Here is a 14,098-nt window from a genome sequence, read left to right as displayed (position 1 = left end):
CACGGTTTAATACAAGTACTTTATTTTTAGTTAACTGGAAGGTTGAGCCTCACACAGGGTAAAGGCGCTATCACACCTTGACGATTTAGCCAGCGGATGCCGACATGAAAAATTTGTCTAAAACGCTGATACACGTCGAATATGTTATGGGTAACTTTTGTATACGTTAAGAGCACGCTGAAAAACACTGCCATACGTCGTAGTACGCTGGCTTTCATCGTTGTACTTTGCGGTTGTCCTCAAATTTTAACATGCTGGAAATTTTACGACGTAGGTCGGCGTATGGCTCACACGTTCAAATACGCTGGCCATAAGTTGGAGGCACGTTATGCGATCGTTGACACACGTCGACACACGTGACTTGTAAGTTACTCATAATTCGAAACACGTCGTGGTAATGATTAGCGTAACGGAAACTTATGTATAACCTATGAGTAACGTGTTGTAGACACGTTACATGATCATTGCACACACGTCACGGCATGTTATGCGATCGTTGACACACGTCGAGGCACGTTACTTGTAAGTTACTCGTAAGTCGAAACACGTCGAGGTAATGCTTAGCGTACCCAAACCTTATTTCTTACCTATGAGTAACGTGCTTTGAACCTATGTGTAACGTACCTCCAACGATTATTGACGTATGTAGACGTATTTCATTGACGTCCTCCGGATGACCACAGAACTTACTGAACGTGTTTCTAATTTACAGCTACCATATAATGGTGTATTGGCAGCGTTTTAAAAAACAAAACAAAAAAAAAACAATAACTTCCGATATTTCGTCACGTGCCGTTACGTCACGTCCGATTGCCTCTTCAGTTTTCTCATGTCTTATTCTCAGTTCCTCCTCTGTGAATATTTTCTGTTTGAGGATATTGTCACGTCGACGTCGAAACTTAAAAGCAAATGTCCGAATATATTTTAAAATTCGTGATAGACTAAAAAAAAATTAATAACAATAATAATAAAAAAACAACAAGAACAACAACTTCAGATATTTCGTCATGTGCCTTCACAGAGCCAAGGAGGAAAAAAAAAAAATATGCCTTGACGGAGAAAATAAGTTTCGCGTATGCTAAACATTACCTCGACATGTTTCAACTTAAGAGTAACTTACAAGGAACTTGTGTCGACGTGTGTCAACGATCGCATATCGTGCCGACAACTTTTTCCCAGCGTAGCGGAACGTGTGAGCCATACGGTGAGGACGTCATAAAATTTTCAGCATGCTTGAAATTTCACGAGGTACGAGACGTACCACGAAATATGGCAGCGTACTTCATCGTTTTTCAGCATGCTCTTAACGTATACACAACTTACCCATAACGTATTCGACATGTGCCAGCTTGGTTCGGCAAATTTTTAATAGGTTGGCATACGCTGGCTAAATCTTCAAGGTGTGACTGCGCGGTTGACACTTCCAATTCTCAGGCGGTTATGATTTAAATCTGCGTGCGGCAGCTTTTTAACAGGCTCCGCCACGAGTTCGTCGGCGCTACGTGCAGCGCGCTATGCCTACGTTAAACTATCGTTGGGCATAGGTTGTGAACGCCGACAACAGGCTAAGCATTCGTTGGTATAAGTTATCTAAAAGACAACGAAACGTTCTGTGCCCGTTACTAATATGTTATGCATACGACCAACACGTTATGAATATGAACAAAACTTAAAAAAAAAACATCAAAATTTCAGCGTACGCCAACGTTTTACATACGTTTTTTTTACGTTGCCATTGCGGGTTAAATCATCAAGGTCTGACCGCCTTAAAGTTCACAATCACAATGGCTAATCTGCTCGGCCACTCACGACATCATATCGCAACGGCTGGAAAATTTATGACTGTTGGGGCAGTGGTGAACCAAGGGCCGGTCAGACCTACACGGGTGTCGTTAACGATGGAATATTATCAGGGTTGGATGTCGATAAAATACATACCATTTAGAATGCTAGATCATCGATAAAGTATGTACAGTACCATTACAACGTGAGCACATCTATAAAGTTTGTACAACAACATTTGTAAATCAGTAGTAGAACATCCACATATATTTTGAAAAAGAGTAATGTAACAAGGAATAAAAACATTTAAAACCAGAGAGTTGGTGTCAAAGCCACCCAATGCTCGCCTGTTTATACATTTATCGTTTTAAAAAGACTTGTCGAATAATATTTTATATAAAGCATTGCAGTGAAGTCTGATCCAAATAATTTTAAAGCAATATATGTATTTGTATATTGTAATCAGTAAAAAATAGTGTGGTAGATAAAAACATTAGAAAAGAAAAAACTTTAACGTTGATGTGCTACAAAAAAGTTAAGTTCAAAACAGGTCAAAAATTAAAAATAATTGAAACTTCACTACATCAATAGTATATACCCCAAATGAACCTCCATGCCAAATATCAACATCCTTGTACACATATTAAATAAATGGCAAGCTTCTAAATAACTTTCACCAAAAACTTTAACATTTTCACGCTCACGCTCACGCCGGAGGTATCACTATAGCTCTCTGTTCTTCGAACAGGCGAGCTAAAAATTAAAAGGATGTCAGGATTTTCCTCCAAAAAGTATGTAAACAAGGTCGGGATGGTCACGAGAAATGATCATGTGAAACCATCCCTACAGCTTTCTTTGAATAATGATTGTCCCTCGAAAAGACAAAGTTATACACACACACACACACACACACACACACACACACACACACACACACACACACACACACACACACACACACACACACACACACACACACACACACACACAGTGTGTTTTCCATCCCTGGATATATATGTTTTATTTTAAATGTTTAAAGGACGAACAATGTACTTTACTTATTTTATTGTTTCTTCAAGTATCATTGGTTAACGATACCCCTTCATCAGTGATATCAGCCTCCATTATCATGAACATAATGTGACATCGTCCCTCTGTGGTCAATAATGGAGGTTTTCAACAATACCCCTTCATCAGTGACATCACCCTCAATAACTTACCACAAATGTTACAATGTCACGACAATGGCACGTATAGGTTTTTGCATGGGTTCCACTATGGAGAAACTTCTGAGGTTCCACAAACACAGTCTGCAGGTGTGACATCTTACAGCCAACTTGGTGCATTATTTATGAAATTGAAACAGCTCGTGACGTCAGTTGAATGTAAAGCCGTCGTGATTCTCAGCGATTACATCCTCAGAAGCAAACTTGCACGCGCGATCATGGCACCAAAACCTCCGGACTTTTACGCAGCTCCTTCACAAAGGCGAGAATCCATAATAATGTTACAAACCCTAACACTTGAGCATATTCAAAGAAGTCGGAAGTGACACTGCTATTTTAGTCTCCGGTTCCTGTTCCCACATCCAATTCCAGAACTCTCAGGGGTCGCACCTCTTCCAAAAACATCCTATCACTCGAGAAACAACGTTCTGCTCTCTTTTCCCAAAGCTGTTGTCAAGAGAAGCCTGACTTTGACCTTCCTAACTTTGTATATTTTTTTCCCCCTCGTGGTATTGCTGGCCGTATCCAGCTGTGGGTTCATCCTTTTTTGGGAAGAATGTTTTTTGGCCTCAAGGCACCCCTCCTTCCCATGTCCTATTATAGGCCGGAATACCAAAAATATCATCAAATCTCCACAGCAGCAATGCAATCCCCATATGCCAGAAAGCTTGTTTTCCTCAAACCTATTCCAAACATAAAAGGGTTGCTGACGGATTATAAGTGCCAAGCAGGCAAAATTATACAAGTTCATTTAGTGTTTTTTTTTTTTTTTGCAGTTGTTTTAAACTTCCTTTGTTGTCAAATTTTAGGGTTACCAATATTGGCCATTTAACTTGTTAATTCAATTCTGGGCACTCTAAAGAAAAGCAATCATTCCTCCCAGCCAACAGAGTAACATGAAACGAGAAACAGAAAGCCTGAATTTGAAGGCCAAGCCGGCGATGGAGCGGACAGTGTGCCAGAGTTCCTCCGGAGTTCCTCCTCCAGTCGTAAGCAGTGCAAGTCTCGGTGGAATTTTACTTCACAAGCAAAATAACTTGGCCGGCTGCGAGTATGCCCGCAAGGCCGTGCTTGGGATCGGGGCGAGGTCTAATTGGTGACCTGAAGTTCCGCCAGCGTTTCTTGAGAAGATGGCATTCTGCCAGGCAGGCCACACTGCACCAGCCCGTTTGCACGCAGGGGAGGCCTGGACCAGGACTGTGGAATTTCCTGCCTCCCTGACAAGTCAGTGGTTTTAGATTTTGGATCTAGTTCAACAACAAACATAAAAGAAGAAAAATGCTGAAGGTTAGGGTCAAAGTTCAGAGGAGCGTTCAAAGTCCTAGTGACCTGATAAGGGAAAACAACATTCAGCATGAAAATGTGAGTAAAATAAAATAAATAAATAAATAAACGGCTTGCAGGAGAGCAGAGAAGTACACACTCTGTCCTCCAAGCTGTCTCGTCTGGGTTCGAATTTTGACCCAGATATAAACTGTCATCCTGGTGTCTCTCAAGCAGGACGAGGAACTTGTACGTCTGCCATCTCTTGGATGGACACTATACTCTGGGTGTCCTGTCTGCCAGTAATAGTTAGGAGATGTTAAAAATCCCCTGGTGTCCTTCTTGAAGATTAGTTAAGTTTTCATCAGCACCCTGAACAAATTTTAAACTCCTGTTCTCACCTACATGGGACGCTGCATCAGCTGCAACTCCAACAAATGTTGCTTTTCACAGCCAGGTGCTGCATATGAAAAAAAGAAGAAAAATTTGCACAAGACAGACAAATTCATGTATAAACTAGAAAGGCACTCAGTCGAGTGCAAACCTCTGCCAGGGTGAACAGTTTACGTTTTGTATCCCACTGATAGGCCGGATTTGGATCCGGACCTGAACCAAAATCGAATTGGCTTGTTCCTCTCACCTACGCAAACCATCCACCAAGTTTCACCTGAATCCATCCACAACTCTTTGAGACATCATGCTTTACATCATTTGTGGCCGTATCTCTCAATGGTGAAGAATCACTTAAAAAAAAAAAAAATTAAAATTCCAGTATCCGGATCCTGATCTTCACCAAAATTGAATCAGTTCGTCCTTGTCACACATCCAACCTGTCCACCAACTTCGTCCAAATCCGTCCACAACATTTTGAGATATCATGTTTATAGACAGACAAATAGACAGACAAGCCGGAAGGTGGCGATGGGTCGCCGAGCATGGAAACTATAAGATATAGAGCAAAATGGATGTCATATAGTGGATAGGGAATCACCTTAACATTATGCATATCAAATCTCATCCAGTTCCACCTACTGATAACTACTCGGTATCCATTGGAATGAAAAGTACTGAAAATGCGGTTTGAAATTGGAAATCCCCAAAGTTCGAGGGGGTGCTGTGGGTGAACAAAGATCTAAATCGAAAATCCTGCTCGATCGTTTGTGCACAATGTATTCCAGACGATTAGTGTGAATTTTCATGACCATCCGACCATAACCCGAGGAGGAGTAGCATTTGGCGTGAAGGCACCTCCAGCTCTCGCATATTATCGATTTTTGCACTGATTGACCTTTGACCCCTGACCTAAGCAAAATCGGTCAATATGTCCTGAGGCAAAGTTGTAGTACTCATTGAGTACCATGAACCTGCAAAGTTTCATTCGTATCGATGCACTCACCTGGTCCCGAGGGGGCCTTCAATTTTCGCCAATTTTCACGCATACCCTAATTGTAGGGGGCGCTGCGGGTAAACTATTCCATATATCACAAAAACCGGAATATATTTGATGGAGCATCACCTGTAGATCATTCGTGCCAAATTTCATAAGCCTACGTGGGATAATGGCTTTCGGAATTGATTTCGCGTGAACGGTACCGATTTTGAAGGTTTTTCGGTTGTTGCTAGGGAACCAAAGCGTCCCTAGCAACCATCACAATTTCCAAAGCACTAGTTCATAAGATGTACCTCCCACCCAAGTTTGGTCAAAATCCGCCCACGTTTACTACCAATTATGCTGATGACAAACGAACAAACATCCAAACAAACAGACAGAATTACTGACAATAAGGGTCACCTATTTCGGTGACCCAACAGACAGACAGACAGAAAGACAGACAGACAGACAGACAAAGAAACAAACCAACAGACAGGGATGAAAACATAACATTTCCGTTGGGGAGGTCCTTCATCAACTGAAATGTCCTTCATTCGGTCCTTTTACTAATACGGGTGCTCCATAGCGAAGCCTTGACTGGTTTTTAAATGCATTTCCCAGTCAAAGACATTTGCAATATTCTGAAGATATTAAAAATTGACATTTTTCACACATGTTTAAAAAAGGCCAACCTGAGATCTAAAAATCCTGCTAAAAATGTCAGCAAATCGAATATATGTGTTTGGAACAATGAGCAGTCGGCTTTGCCTTTGTAAGGAGCTGCGTAAAAGGCAGTATCACATTCACAGCACTTCTATTTGTGCATTATCTATTTATATGCACAATTATGTGCTTTAAATCTCTTAATTTAATTTGACCTATCCTGCCAGGATGACAAATTATGATTGGACTCTGCTGAGTTTATTTATTTATTTATTTATTTTACTGGTAAACCATCTGCAAAAAATATTTGAAGCCAAAAACACATGGTCAAGGTGGAATTGAAGAGGTAGTTTTGTGGTATTCCTATGGATAGCTTTGCTCGCAAACACACCCTTGGGACTTGTCGCTTTGATTCCCGATTTGAAATTCAGGGATACCTTTGCTATGCTGGCTTCACGTTAAAACTTCCCAATGTGGCAGGAATTGGGGTTATGGTTGTTGTTAACGCAACTGCTGTTAAAAACGAATGGTTTGTTCACTGTACCGTGGTGATTCTTTAAGCTTTGCTCAACTTTTGAATCTACTTTCTCTTGCAAATGCAATTCATGACATTCCTTCACTGCCATTCACCACGATGTAACCTTCCGAAAAGGCACCAACACAGTGGCGTATCATGCATGATCCAACAACACGATGAGATACTTCTTGCGATTGATTTATTTCTACCAATTGATTATGAAATGAGAAAATGGAGTTATGAAGATCAAATAGATCTGAAGAACTTTTTCAACCTGAACTTTGCTCCAAAATAAGAGAAAGGGAACGTGGGGGTGGGGGGTGGAGGGGGGCAGAGCAAGAGGAGGAGAGAAAGAGGGAGAGAAAGAAGAGAGAGGGGGAAAGGAAAGAAGGGAGAAAAAAAAGAAAAAGATGTAAAAATGGATAAAAAGAGAGGAGAGAGAGAGAAACAAAAAAAACGAGAAGAGAGGGAGACAGAGCTAAAGTGCAAGAGTGTGTGCACGCATGTCATCACCAGTATTTTCAAGCTTTAGTCTTCCATGTGGATTTTTGTTTGCCTGGACACGCAACACCATCCAGCAAAACAAAAATCTTCTTTGAAATGAAAAGTTTTTCGCTAGGCTTGGAAAAAAGAGAAAAAGGGATGAATCTCTACAGGGCATCACAATGGACCACCTAAAAGGGGCAGTGTGCAATGGTTGTGTGGGTTAATAACGCGATCAATCCTGACACATTGCAGTTTTTGCCTTTATGGTTTCATTGGAACAAAAAAGTGAATTTGTAATACTGTTTATAAAAAAACAAAAGAACAAAAAAGTACTTTTGACTTTACACAAATTAGTGGGGAAACTTAGCATAACAATTGTGCATTTTGTGAGGAAAGCACCAAATTTGTCACACGAGTAGCCTATCATATTATGAACAGATTTGGATATTGCGCCATCTCAAATTCAGCCGCTGATGGCTGTGGCAGCCATTTTCCACTGCCATCAAAAATTTGAGATGGCCCAATATCCAAATCTGTTCATAATATGATAGGCTACTCGTGTGTCAAATTTGGTGCTTTCCTCATAAAATGCACAATTGTTATGCTATATTTAGCTAAGTTGCCCCACTAAATGAAACTCCAAAATACAAGGTTGCTATAGCACACAAAAAGTCATATTTCGCAGATATAGAATGCAGATAAGATAGATAGAAATAAAAGTAAAACTATAACGGCACTCGGTACAGTGCATAACTCCGCCAGGCTGAACAGTTTACGCTTTACATCCCACTGATAGGCCACATCAGCATCTGGACCTGAACCAAAATCTAATCAACTTGTTCTTGTCATCTCCCCAACTTATCCACCAAGTTTAGTCCGAATCCGTCAACAACTTTTTGAGATATCCTGCTTTATATGTTTTGGCCCCATCTCTCAATGGCGAAGGAGGAGGAGAGGGGATTGGGACCATACTCTGTGCAGAGCATTGGTGCTGCTTCAGCAGTCTCCTTGGCTATTGGGCACAATCCTGGACGGATCGCCACTCCGACACAGTGTACCAGCAAGCTGGCACTCATTTTGCTGACTTCGGAAGGATGACAAGCCGAGTTAACCCCACCTGGTATTAATTCAACAGCTGAGCGAGATTTGAACTCAGGACCCTCGGATCCAAAGCTCACCACCCTAACCATTAAGCCAACACCATCCATAATGGTGAAGATCCACTTATATGTATATATATTTTTTTAATTTTAGAATCCGGATCTTCACCAAAATCTAATCAATTCTTCCTTATCAGACACTTAGTCTGTCCACCAATTTCATCCGAATCCATCCATAGCTTTTTGAGATGTCATGCCTTATATTGTTTTTCGCCCCATCTCTCAATAGTGAAGAATCACTCAAAAAATTATCGGATCCGGATTTTTACCAAAATCTAATCAATTGAGCCTTGTCGCATGCACAACCTATCCACCAAATTTTGTCTGAATTGGTCCATAACTTTTTGAGATATCCTCACTCGTTTGCTCACAAACAAACGAACAGACAGACAGGGGTGAAAACGTAACATCCGTCCACCTTCGTTGGTGCAGGTAAATTATAAAGGAGAAATTAATAAAAAGAAATGAAAGCAGAAATAAGAAAGATAAGTAAGGATAAATGTCTTGTGTTTTTTGTTGTTGTATTTTTGCATAATGCATGTCATTTGAATTATGAGTGGGTTAGAAAGAGAGTGAGAGATTTGTGCCCAAGTGCCAGGTTAAAAACCTGTTAGGGATTTCATCAAAGTGATAACATCAACAGGAACACAGCTGCTTCATACGTCGGTGGTTTCATCATATTCTCATTTCAGGCACCTTATTGCAGTGCATGTGATGCCTTCTTTTGCTGGAGTATTGTTTAGTAGAGAGAGAGACAGACAGACAGACAGACAGAGAGTATCTGCCTGGAGATGAAAAAGACAATTTGAAGGGGGTTTGAACGTTTCTGCTAAACAGACTCAAAGTGAATCAGGAGAACCATCATTTGACCTCAGGTAATGCCAAAGGTCAAATGATGGTAAAAACTGGCACAATATTGTGCAGTCGGATGTCCGTAATATTTAGCAGTGGATTCAGGAAGGGTTCACCAAGTACTGATGAAACGCTTTGAAGTCACGTTCTCGGCTTTAATATTGCTAGCTCCCACAACGGAGCAAGTGTTTCCAAATGACAGACGTTTCACCTGTCCATTTAAAGAATGTCACTGTGGCCGCCACATCTGTGATGGTCCAGCAACAAATGATGGAATCTACCCACCACCCTCACCTTAGCCACTTCCCCACAATGGTTTTGCCACAGCTGTCAAGCTAAATGGACAGAGGTTAACCCACCTTCCCCTCCCCCTCCCCCCCTCCATACACCTCTCCCGATCACCTGACACAAAATCCAGGATCCAATCCACCATGAATACTCCTATCACAATTCTACCCAGCTATCTGCCCTCTCATGTTCATTCATAACCATTGTTACACTTCAGTATCATCGGTGCTTCCAAACACAGGATTACAATACAAATGGACTACAATCAAACAATTGCGTCAATTTAGTTTCAGAATTATCAATGTCATGATAACACAATGTCTCACCAGATTCAGTGGCTTAACGGTTGGAGCATCTGCTGCAAGTCTGGGAGGTCGACAGTTCAAAGTCTCAAAGCCCCTAGCTGAGTCATACCAGACTATAAAAATGGTATGTGCTGCTGCTTACTTGATGCTCCGCATTTAAAAAGGATGGAGCATGGATAGACAACTATATGTTGGCAACCAATGCACAGGCTTGATGGGATTCCTCCTGCATTGAAGTTCCTATTATTATATCCCCAGGCACCAACATTCATTGTTGAAAAAACAAACAAACAGAACAACAATAAAAAGATTACGATAACGACCTTTTTTTTATCAATGGCGAAGGAGAATGAGGTATGGTGGACCTTCAGGGGAATATGTAGCATGGAATTTGCAGCCGGAGGAAAAAAAAAAATCTGTAAAGGGTCTTTGGATATTTTTGAAGATATTTGAAATTGCTCGGCTCGTAACCATGTGGACCAGAACCTTGGATATCAGCATGTCTCGTGATCTGGATCAAAAAAACACTTCTCTTGGAGCCCATTTCGGGTGGATTCAAATGAGAAAAGTCCTAAAGGAGTTCGTTTTAGCCCATCGTTCCCGACTTGGTTTTTTTTTTTTTTCAGTTCACAGGATGTAGGCCACATGAGTCAGGCCTGGTTATTTATTTGACCATCACAGGACCATGGCAGAATGAAGAAACAACAAGATGTTCAAGTTAGCTTTAAGGTCGAAGTTAACCAATCTGGCATCGTATTGCTCCGTCATTAGCAAACACAAATGGCCTATCGACTCCCCTTGTAATGTTCATACAAGGCAAGGAATTTTACAAAGGCTTCATTTATAATTACACTGTCAGCTCGCACTAAACTTTTTTTTCGAGGTCAATGTGTTCACTTTAATAAAGCTTTTCACACCATAATCATTCCTTTTGATATAATGCAATTATTTCACGATTCAAATGCTTTTCAGTCTCTTTAAAAGTGGGGGAAAAAAAGTTTGTCAACGTGATATAAATGCTCCATTTAAATCAAAATGAACGAAGAAAATCCATCAAAGAGAAAGAAAGAGAGAGAGAGAGACGACATTAGAAAAGAAAGGAGAATTATGGAATTCAATTTGAAATGAATAGCTCACCACTCTTGTGCACGGCTGGAAATAAATGTCAGTCCCACCGAGAATTTGATCACGTCTCCAATCAGACGGTGAATGGGAATGTTGTAATTTTAAAATAACAATGTACTTCATGTCTCTCTATGCATTGTGGTAATGGTAATAATGATAATGGTAGATATGAATTAAATAAAAACAACCACAACAATATTTAATGATAACAACATGCAGGGGTGGCCACAAGTTACTGGACAGCAACAAGACTAACTAAAATGGCTGAACAGTTTGTGTTTTGTATCGCACTGATCGGCCTGATCTGGATCTTCACGAAAAATTGAATCAATCCTTCCGTGTTACACACCCAACATGTCCATCAAGTTTCGTCCGAATTCAACCTCAACTTTTTGAGACATCGTGCTTGATATCGTTTTTGACCCAAACTCTCAATGGTGAAGAATCACTTTAAAAATTCGAGTTACCAGATCTGGATCTTCAACAAAATCTAATGGATTCTTCCTTTCCACACACCCAAAGTGTCCAGCATGTTTTGTCTGAATCGGTCCACAACTCTGAGATATCCTGCTCACAGACAGACAGACAGACAGGAGTGAAAACATAACCTCCGCTCTTTCTGTGACGGAGGGGATAAAACAAATAACTTCATTTTGAAAAAGACAAAATGTAGTTCAAAGTAAATGTTCAAAATGAATTCCATTAATCTCAATATATTTCTCCATCCACAGGAGAACTCTGGTCTAACGCTGTAATTGGTGACTCTGTTCTCAAGCGGAAGAAGAAATATATTGAGATTAATGGACGGAACTCAGTTTGAATATTTACTTTTTCCTACATTTTGTCTTTTTATTCTTACATTTTCTTTTCAAATAAAAGTTGTTCGTTTAATTTGTCTTATTTGTCCAGTTACTAATGGCCACTCATGTATATTCTTAAATGTTGTTTTTATAAACTTATATATGGGATGCATTATTATAATTCCTTACAGTACAGTATTGAAAACACAGGATATGCACAAATAATGAATAGTTGCAACTGAGAGATGTATATAATATTGCTGCGTAAATAGCTCCCAGCGGGTTAAAACTTTTAGTACTACTCTAGTAGATATTTCTTATTACGTGTTTCGATAAGTGTGAGGTGGTTTTATGTGATCTCGAAAAGCAAGTGTCGTTATCTATAGCGACAGACCTGTCCTAATGTTTGTGTTAAAAACCGCTTCTTCCTTCACCTTCTATAATGTTCTCCCCTCTGTAATCTGTCTTCATGTCCATTTGAGGAGAATAGCGGCCTTGCATGACTCGAAAGGCACCAGTTTTTGGTGCAAATTGGATGCTGGGATGCTTCAGGGAGAGCCACGTGAGTGATGCCTGCATGACCATTGGACACGGAGTGAGCGGAGTCGGGCAACGTCATGGGGCGTGCAGTAGCCAGAAGCTATAAAGATGATCGCAAGCTAGAATCGGCATGAGATGAGATTATTCGCTGTGCCCGTAATAGGACCAGCTGTGCCTCCTGCCTCCAGAACCCCACCTGATACTGGCAACCATGCCCGGAACTTGCGGACTTTGTTCAGTAACCGATTCACATGGTGCTGCGCAGTTGCACAAACTGAACAGACAATGTTTCACTCGTCGAGCGCAGTTACAGTATTGTGTGTCCCGTCCGCTCTTCCTTTGTCGTCTCATGTAATGAATGAAGCATTTTAAACGAAAGCAATTAAGCATCTTTAGTTCGTGCATTGTGTCAGGAGTGAGTAGTGGGTTTTCAAATGTTAATTTTTCACATTTCTCATTGTCAAAACTCAGGTCAAAAACCACGCATGGTTTAAATTAAGCTGTATGACAACTAAATCAGTACCTGAAGAGGTTGCCCACAATTAGTCAAAACAGCGATATTCAAACCCTTGATATTTACGGATTTACTCTCCACCATTACAATTCAGTTGGTCTCTGTGAGTGAAATGTAATTGCCGCGATCGTACAAGTTCGTTATAGGACAGATTAGGTTTGGGACAATTAGCGCCCAGTGCAAGACTGTGCCAGCGTCAAAGCAACCACCGCTGGAGTTGCCACTTTGGGAGTTGAGGACACCCTGTGCCCAAGCACGTTTGCCCCATTGGCTTGGGTGCCCCCACGGAGTAGGTAATGTGGCAAAAATAGGCCTGGGACCATGCTCGGGGGACAAAACTGTTGAGATTTGAATCACGGCAGATCGTGTTGAGCTGTTGAGCAGTTTGTCAAGATTTGAACCAGGGCAACTGGGATGGATCCCACAGCTACAACAATACAAACACAATGCATTATCAGAGATAACATACAAAAAACATGAATACATTGTGCAGTGTATTCGTATTTGATGTAATGTGAATTTGTGCTGACAGCCTGCCCAATGAGAAACATTCCTGAAGGAATGGCACGATTGATCAGAACGTGCCTGTACCTATCGGAAGTAAGTGTACCTTCAATTCTCTGTAAATCTCTGACACCCTTGGCTGAGATTCAGCGCCACACTTGTGTTGATCCACCCCCATGCTTCACTGCAGTTGTTGTACCGTGACTGTTATACGGCACTGCTCCACAGTCAGACTTCAAAGAAACTGCCATTGATTATATTGCCAAACAGCTCAAACGTGAACTCTTGTGTGAAGAGTACAGGCTTCTTCAAGGGTTGGTTACTCCATCGTTTAATTTGTGATGCCCATTTCAGCCTTTTTGTTTGGTTTTCTCTCCTCAACAAAGTATTTAGGCAGCTACACAACCATTGAAGCACCCTTGAGCTAATGTGTATCTTCTTGTTGTTGAACAAATTTCAGATCAGATGGTAGAGGACATTAGCAGACAACAGACAAATAAATCCAGACATTATGTCTTTCAATCCAGACAAGTCTCACACTCTCACTATGTCTCTTCGAAAGGACCGTTTACAACCCCCCCCCCCCCCCATCCACTTTCTCAACAATCCTCTGGAAGAAGTCTTTTCTTTCAAGCTTCTAGGTCTTACTATCTGCCATGACCTTTCCTGGGAAAGTCACATTTCCAACCTCGCCTCAAAAG

The sequence above is a fragment of the Eptatretus burgeri genome, chromosome 6 (genome assembly GCF_056783735.1).
Source record: "Eptatretus burgeri isolate ZD-2024b chromosome 6, Ebu_testis_v1, whole genome shotgun sequence".
NCBI classification, from domain to species: domain Eukaryota; kingdom Metazoa; phylum Chordata; class Myxini; order Myxiniformes; family Myxinidae; genus Eptatretus; species Eptatretus burgeri.
This window is presented reverse-complemented; position numbering follows the sequence as displayed.